The sequence below is a fragment of the Oreochromis niloticus genome, linkage group LG3 (genome assembly GCF_001858045.2).
Source record: "Oreochromis niloticus isolate F11D_XX linkage group LG3, O_niloticus_UMD_NMBU, whole genome shotgun sequence".
NCBI lineage: Eukaryota > Metazoa > Chordata > Actinopteri > Cichliformes > Cichlidae > Oreochromis > Oreochromis niloticus.
Window position 1 is genome coordinate 47,709,728 of NC_031967.2, and position 9,181 is coordinate 47,718,908.

The window sequence follows — 9,181 nt, forward strand, 5'->3', positions numbered from 1 at the left end:
CTGTTGAGCTCATAGTGTGAAAACAAGTGAGTGACATTACTTAAGAAAAGTCACTGGTTACGGTAGTTTTGATTAAACACATGGGGTGATTCATGATTTGGGTAAATTATGGCAACAGTAGTGTTTTTAATTATCTGGGGGGAAAAACTGCACATGGCACACTTGTGTCTGCGGTGTGGGATGCCTTATTGCTCCTATGACCCTACAGTTGTTTGCAAGTGTGAAGTTTGTATTTACTCACTGATTTTGCTCTCTATGTAATTGTGGTGTGGATGCGAGCTCCAGGCAGAGGCAAGAGTTAGACCAACTTGATATGAATACTAATTTTATTCTCTAACACGGGGTTTACAGGGCTGGAGCGTAATTACTCTGGAGGAGAAGCCTTGATGTTGTCTGAGAAATGATCTAATTAACCCTTTTCTTTTGTTATTCTCCTAGTTCTGATGAGTTGACTCATGGGAGAGACCATGTGTCAAAAGGAGGGATTCCAGGTTTAACATGAAACAATGCTTTCTATGTTTTCCATGATGATTTTGGCTTTTTACTGTGATTTGTGGGATAACAGTTCATTGCAGGTATTAAACCTCTACAGGGCGTAAGTCCATGTTCAGATAAGCTTTTGATGACCTATAAGTAAACTTAACTGAACTGAAAGGAAAATGTGGTTTGATGATGGTTGATATATTTTCCAAATGGTTAGTTTTTCCTTCTAGTAGGGAGATACAGGTGCAGTGGTCAGAGTATTGCTGGAAGAAATCATCCCAAGGGTGGAATCTCCAGACTGAGATTGAGACTGGGTGCTGATCAGAAGTCTTCAGAGACCCAGCGAGAACTAGGAAATACTCATGGCATAGCTGACAGCCCAGGCAGTGGTTGAGGTCAAAGGTTGTGCGGTTTGGGGCCCTACTAGTCTCATGAGAAGATTCCAGAACCACAGCAGTAACCATAAAGTTGCATTGGAACAAGGGTGAGAAGTGTTTGATTTATGTTGGCTGTGTGGGAATTCATGGCTATGCCTGGGTTTTACCCCAGACTTTGGGAAGCACTAACACTGAAGTTAGTTTATGTTTGTGGTATTCACTTAGGTACAGATATAGTCATTGTCCTTTATGGCAAACATCTGGACAGGGCAAAGCAAATGGCACAAAGGAGTGTGTGTGATGTTTGGTGAGGCATGTGTGCCTCAATCCCTAATAACACTGGGGATGAGGGTCTTTTACAGAAACCATTGACAAATTGGGAAACATGGGTTGATAGATTTAATGATAAAGTGGAAAATATATCACACACTGAAAGACTTCCTTATCTAAAAAACGGGTTCTTATGAAAGAGCAGCTTGATGTAACTAAGGTTGAAGTTTTCTTTTGCAGATGAACAACAAAGGCTGTTTCATTTCTGTATATGATCTCATATTGTGTTTTCCTTTATGATATAACTGCCATCCTTCAAACAAAGGGTGGAGGCTCAGATGGAGCGAAGATGACCATAAAGTGTGAATTTGTTTTTTTCCTTCTGATTATAGGGAGGATGCACATTATGGAATTTCTTTGAGTACACAATTGTGCTGATGTTCAGTAGTTAGAAAAGAAATCCCCATGTTTTTATGTGATTCTTAATTGTGGTATCACAAAAGGTGGAATGTGGTGGCAGATTTCTTTTCTCATGTATTAATCATATATTTAATCATATCACATTAGTTATAGTAATATCACTTTCTCATCTTACTATAGTAAGAGCACTCCTGTCACTACTTTACATGCATGTGGAAAGTTAACACAGTGAGGCCATTGTGATGGGAGACGTTAAACAGATAGTGAGACTCCTTCTGCTTATCAGGGATGTAAATCCTTAGGTGAAGGCTAAGCAGAAAACAAGGTCATAATTCTCTCTGTGAGGGAGGAGGTATAGTTTGTGGAATGTGCTTTGTCTGTGTCTCTGTATATAAGATGTAAGGGCGGTGGCCACAATTCAGAGATGGTCCTGGTGTTTCACTGGGATGCTCTCTCCACATTGCAATGTGTTTATTAAACCCACTTCAAATCAAGCTCACTGGGTCTAACATTTTCCATAACAGTATTATTGTAGGGTCTACCTTACAATATAAAGCGCCTTGACGAGACTGTTGTTGTCATGGTCTTGGGTCATTTGACCCAGCGTTTTGTGTGTTTCATTATTGATATTATATTCAAGTTTATTCCTGTTTTGTATTTGGGTTTTGATTTTAGTTCTCAGGGTTTGGTTCTGTGCATACATGTTTTTCCTGTTTTACTTTGATAGTCTCTGTCCTGTGTGTAGTGTGTCTGGTTTTGCTTCCCCTTGTCTCGTCATGATTACTCTCCTTCTGTGTCTCATGCTCTTGTTATCCCAGTGTGTATTTAAGCCCTGTATGTTCTCCTGTCACGGTTCTGAGTCATTCTGACCCAGCATTTTCAGTTTCTTATGTTTTTGGTATTTCTCTGGATTATGATTTATATTCTGATTATTTAGTGATATTGTTTTGATTATTATTATTAATTTTAAAGCAGGTTTAGTTTAGTGTCAAGTCTGTCTCTCTTGGTCAAGTCTGTGTCTTAGTAAAGTGTGCCTTGTTTCCTGTTTTACTTTTGAAGGTTCATGTTCATGTGTGATGTCACCATGTTCAGTTTTACTTCTCCCGTTAGCCCTAATCTCTCCCAGCTGTGTCTCCCTCCTGTTTTCCATTCCCTGATTACTCCCCCATGTATATAAGCCCTGTGTTTGCCTTTGCTCAGTGTTGCGTCATTTCCTCAGATTAGCCTGTGTGTTTCTGTTTCCATTGGTTCATTTTCAGTTCATGTTTTGTTTCTTCACCAGTAATAAAGCTGAGGTTTTTTGAGTTGCAATTCAATGTCCGAGTCCTGCATTTTGGCTCTGACATCTCCTGCCTGTTGCTGGTTTGTTTGTGTGGTTCCCCTGCATCTGTCTACGGCTGTATCCCAATTCAGGGTCTGCAGCCTTAAAGGCCGCATTTTAAGGCCGATTACATCACAGCGACGCGACGAAGGCTGTCCCAATTCAAAGGCTGCTCAAAATGCAGCCTCAAATGTGTCCTTCATTTCCCTGAATTTTAAGGATGTTTCGGTGTAGACTTCGTGGCCCAACATATCCCAGACTTCATAGCTCGCCGGTGGGTGTGGATAATTCTGCCCCCCTAAAACTGTGGAACTGTTTATTCTGGAGCTGTGTTTTTTCAGCTGTTAGCTCTGTCCGCAGCACAGCCATTAGGTCTGCCTGCAGCACCTCCGTTTGCCCTGCCCGCAGCACCATCACTACACTCCTTAGCTTAGTTGGCCGTAACCTGGTCACCTATTCAATCTGCAGTTCGACCCTTAGCTCAGCTATCTCCCCAGGTTGCTGCTCTGCTATTAGCTTTGTCTACAGTTCAGTCTCCCTTCCAATCTCCCAGTCAGCCTCCTGCTGTACAGTCCCCAGTAGCTCAGCCGCCCATCCAACCACCATTTTCACCTGTTCATTCCATGCAGGGAGAAAGTATCACTTAGCCTTAAGTGTTTCGCATGAACTGGCTGCTTTAAAGACTGTAATTCTCTCCAGGGCTTCCCCAGAGGCTGAGTTTCAACTCTCGGCTGATTCTGGACCTCTGGAGGCTAAGAAGCCAGCTGGCCTGTCTCTGCCTGGGCAAAGCCAATGCCCGGCACAACTCCAGCGACCCTTGTGTCTGCCAGAGGACTTCTTGGCTGCTGATTTTGTGTTTATCTCCGCTTAAGCCTTCTGCCCCCCCCCCGTTTCGGTTTTGCCAGTTCTCTTCTCGCTACCCTCGCCTTTTATTGTATGTCATCCTCCACAGTAAAGCTCACTCAAATCAACAGTGACTGCACCTTGGGTCCTTTAATAATTGCCCTGCTAGCCATGACAGCTATTGTGATTTGGCGCTATATAAATAAAATTGAGTTGAAATGAACTGAATAGTAAGAAGGAAAGACTGCAGATGTTTGTACTGGGTTGATGGCAGTTGCTTTTGCTAAAATCAATAATAATTATACCATCATTCTGATTTGATTTGATTTTCTCCAGTTCATATTCCTCATGCTGTGAATTTGAAATGTTCAAGAGTAGCAAGTATATCTCACTGATCATGTTTAATTCAGAGAAGGTGTTCATTAGCAGGTGTACAGTACAACATTCAACATGCTCATTTGATAATACCAGTTAAAAATATTAAGAAATATACTTCTAAACATTTAAGTGATGGAAAGTATATTACCAAACCCTCTGGTGAGACTGAGGAGGCTGAAGACAACCAGGAGCTTCAGAGTCCTCCAGCTTGTCCTCTGTCCTGCCATCATCCTGCAAAATTATTTTTGCATAGTGACAGTGAGTTTCATAACACACCACAACAAGAAAATAACTAAATACAAACTGACAGGTCTAATTAGTGGCAATGTTCCCTTTGAATGTTACAGTTCATCTTAAATTCTTCTGTCAGGCCTCATTTTGTCCTTATGATGGGACCTGATACAACTCTGAAGGTGAAAGCACATGATTGAGACACTTTAGATTCTCTAACCATGTCCGTTGGTGATATTGTATGCAACCCTAATTCCTCTTTTAGAAAAATAAAGTGTCCAGAGTTAATAAAGCAGCACATGCGTGACTAAAAAAGTATTTCTTTTCAGTTTCAACTTTGCTATTCTAGCCTTGTTTGACTAAACCTCATCAGTGTCAACACAGACAGGTGGTGTGAAGAAATGCCAATTTGGAAATTGTTAGAATTCTAAACTAGCAAAAAAAGATAATAATCAGCACAAACTACCATTCATTCATACATTACAAACATGAGAAAATACACTGGCTTCCAAAACCGGCTCTCAAGCATCAAAACTTTCAAAAGCCGCGCTCTGTGGGGTGAAGAAGATCCACACGATTCCAGTAAACAGAAAACTTCACTACTGGGTTCAGTGGGTCCGATTTTCCTTTTAATTGTCACCTGGTTTGTTTTATAGCTCAAACAGTAAATTACCAGTATTAGTTTATGGACATGTGAAAATCAATTGTGACCATTACATTAAAATAAGTATGTCAGCTTGTGGTTCCTTAACTCACAGTGACAGAGAAAATTAAATTCCCGCAATCCATTTATGGCTTTTGGTTTTTGCATGCAATCCCAGCATTTTACTGGGACCCACATGACCCCTTCTACAGAACCCGTAGGGTTGGTTGTGTGCTGAAACTGTAAAACTAATTGACTTACCTGGGAAAAGTGGTAGCAACTGATCGGTGTTCCCTGTTCCAACCTCTCAGACCGTGCTGTGCTGTTATTTGAAAATGCTTTTCAGGCTTTTTTGAAGAACTTTTTAGCTGAACCCTTAACTTTTAAAGTCCAAAGTTCAAGTTTTAGTTGGACTGATGCCTACCAATCTGCTTTTGGTCAAACTAAATATTTCTTCTGTAATGCTCTGTTGTTTGTTGAGCACTGCTTTGGCAAGCAAGATTGAATTCAGTTCAGTTCAATTCAGTTTTATTCATATAGCACCAACAAAAATGGAACTTATCTCAAAACTTTGAAGAGAAGTCAGAACTGTTACATCCAGAACAAAGATTTCATTCACAAAGATAACATAACCTTTTTTTTTACGTTGTCATCTGACGTGGGGTAGAGAGAGATTCAAGTCCAGTCGACTGTCCCCTGTCATCACAGCTGAGAGACGGTAAAGGTTCTTAAGCTTCAGCTTTATGTGTTAAAAGTAATCAGAGGGCCAAATTTTCCATATTAGCTAATAGTAAGTCATCTTTATTGTTAGTCAAAGATAAATCACAGTATCAGTTTGATCAGTATGTTAAATAAGATATTAATTTAGGAGTGAAAATGACTGTTGTAGTGTGTGTGTGTGTGTGTGTGTGTGTGTGTGTGTGTGTGTGTGTGTGTGTGTGTGTGTGTGTGTGACTCAGCTGCAACTTTGGCAGATTTGTGTATCTGATCCTGAATCAGAGAAACAACATTAAGTATTGTAATGATTAAGCACAGAACAGAATCATAATTCATATGAGACCAAGCTCCGTTAGTTCAGTAGAGCTGATCAAACTATAATCAGGTAAATATTGATATTTTTAAGTTTACCAAAACTGCAAATAGGAATAAAAACAAGAAAACATAATGTGCAGGTATATGTGTCTGCATCTGTATACATATGTATATTAGTGTGTACGTGTGTGTGCATGTAAATGGTTATACCTATAGATGTCCATTACTTATATAATAATAGTAGGGGTAGAATAGTTACATTTATTTATAAAATTTCCGCAACCCTCCATCCATAATCACACACTGTGTATGCTGCCGTTTTGTATTTGTTTGCATTTTCTTCTGCTATCTGTACCTGAGCTGAGGTAACACACTAATTTCCCAGCAGTGGGATCAATAAAGTCTTATCTCTCTTATAATGTTTATTCTGATCACAGGCCTTCACCAAGAGCCTTTAAAATGGCCTTGAGAGATATGGCTATGTGTGTGGGTGCAGGATTGGGGGGGGGGCTGACACACAGAAACCACTGATCTCTGAATGTCTGACTTTTTAAATCTGTGATTTAGTAAAAGATTACTTTTGAGTAAATTGTGATTGAGTATGTTGAAATGAATGTTCTTGTGAAAATGTATTAATGAAATTTAACTTAAGTAAGGTTACATAAACATAATTAATAGAGATATTACAGATGAATAATTGTGCACTCTGTATTATATATCTTAGGATGAAATTGAGTTCTATGAAGCCACAATTGCTCTGGTTGCTGATGTCGATGAAGAGGAGGTGCCTGGAAGAGTTCCTTTCTCACCACGCCAAGTGTTCATAGTAGCTACTTGAAGATCAGGTTGTTATGACTCATCACTCATGGACTGATGCACTGGTGTGTTTGTTTGGGCTGATCTATGCTCTGCATCTGAGCTATCCTGAGAAGTGTACTGGCTTTTTTGAGTTCATTCAAGTAGTGTTGCTGAAGCTAGACGATGAGAGAAAGCAACTAAAACCAAAATTGCAGACACTAAAAAATGAGCTTGTGTAGATGTTTGTTTTTCACTGTCAGTATATTCGTGCTTTTTCAATTATCTGTGAATGGCTTCAATAGTTTTATTTGTTCAGGGTAATTTGCTTTCTAAAAAGCAATGTGGAGAAAGCTAAGAATAAGGAGACAATCCATATTTGACGTTTTGTTTGTGATTGAAAACAATCTTCACATAGTGTGTAATCTTAAGCTTATTTCTAAAAATATATTTTAGTTACATGGAAATCTTTTGGAAGATAACTGATAATTAGTCAATATGTACAGTATACTTTCAAGCTTTATTTTTTAATTGTGTGATGAGTGCCAGTTCACTTGATTCGAGGTCTGGGCAAAACTGTTGAGAAGCCACAAATACCTTTGAGACATCCTTAGTTCAGCTGTTTTCTATAGTTGCATTGCTGTAGTGCATGTGATTTCATTATTATACTAAATGTTACTTAAAATTGTGATTGTTATGGCTCTAATTGGCTCTAGACTATTGTTTTTTATGATGTACACCTATGTAGCAGGTCTACATTACTAAATTTGTGTTTTGTATATTTAATCGATTTTCAAAATGCTACAAAAAACATTCAAAATTCCCTAAAAGCGCACGTTTTAAAATGCCTAATTATTTGTTATTTGATAATGGCTTTAGCAGTCATAGTTTATGACTGAAAGTATGGTTGTATTCATTCTGTATTTTCTCTGCAGTTAAAGTTAATAAAAACTGAATGGAAAGAACAATAGCTTGGTTTTGTGTTAATAGTACTTGAACCATTTGGTGCAATCGGTTTCCCCAATTGGATTAAGTTGTTTAAATACAACTATTTAAGTTAATTTAACTTAATTTGAATATGAGCATGTAACTCTTTAAATAAGTTTGAATAAATACAGCATCTTAGTACAACAAATTTAATGGTTTAAGTTAAAACATACTAAATACAATGAGTAAATAGACATAATGCATTTGAGTTACATTATCATATTTGCTTTGGGTTCTCGGGACTCTAATGAAGTACTTAAATAACCCAAAAATGTGTAAGTTATAAAGCTTGAATCAATTGGTGCAATCGGTTTCCCCAAATCTTTTGAGTTAACTTAACTTGTCAGGTTTTACAGTGAAGAAAAATGAGACTGGATGTGTTCAACAGAAGACAGAAAGGCAAAGCTACAACGGATTGAGCAAATAAAGCTTTCTGCAGAAGGCATCCCTCCAATACGGTGTACATTTTAGGACATCGTCAGGTCTCAGGAAAAAAGTTGTCAGGTCTCAGGAAAAAAGTTGTCAGGTATCAGTCTCACACGAAAAATTGTCAGGTCTCAGGAAAAAAGTTGTCAGGTATCAGTCTCACACGAAAAATTGTCAGGTCTCAGACTCACATGAAAAAATGTCAGGTCTCAGAATCACACGAAAAATTGTCAGGTCTCAGGAAAAAAGTTGTCAGGTATCAGTCTCACACGAAAAATTGTCAGGTCTCAGACTCACATGAAAAAATGTCAGGTCTCAGAATCACACGAAAAATTGTCAGGTCTCAGGAAAAAAGTTGTCAGGTATCAGTCTCACACGAAAAATTGTCAGGTCTCAGACTCACATGAAAAAATGTCAGGTCTCAGAATCACACGAAAAATTGTCAGGTCTCAGGAAAAAAGTTGTCAGGTATCAGTCTCACACGAAAAATTGTCAGGTCTCAGAATCACACGAAAAAATGTCAGGTCTCAGAATCACACGAAAAATTGTCAGGTCTCAGAATCACATGAAAAAATGTCAGGTCTCAGACTCACACGAAAAATTGTCAGGTCTCAGAATCACACGAAAAATTGTCAGGTCTCAGAATCACACGAAAAATTGTCAGGTCTCAGAATCACACGAAAAAATGTCAGGTCTCAGAATCACACGAAAAAATGTCAGGTCTCAGGAAAAAAGTTGTCAGGTATCAGACTCACACGAAAAATTGTCAGGTCTCAGAATCACACGAAAAAATGTCAGGTCTGACTCACACGAAAAATTGTCAGGTCTCAGGAAAAAAGTTGTCAGGTATCAGACTCACACGAAAAAATGTCAGGTCTCAGAACACGAGCTATCAGACAGAGAGAAAATCTTCCTGCAGGTGGCGCTGTTGTCACGTCCCACCAATGACTGTAGTGACAGCTGCAGTCACGGAGA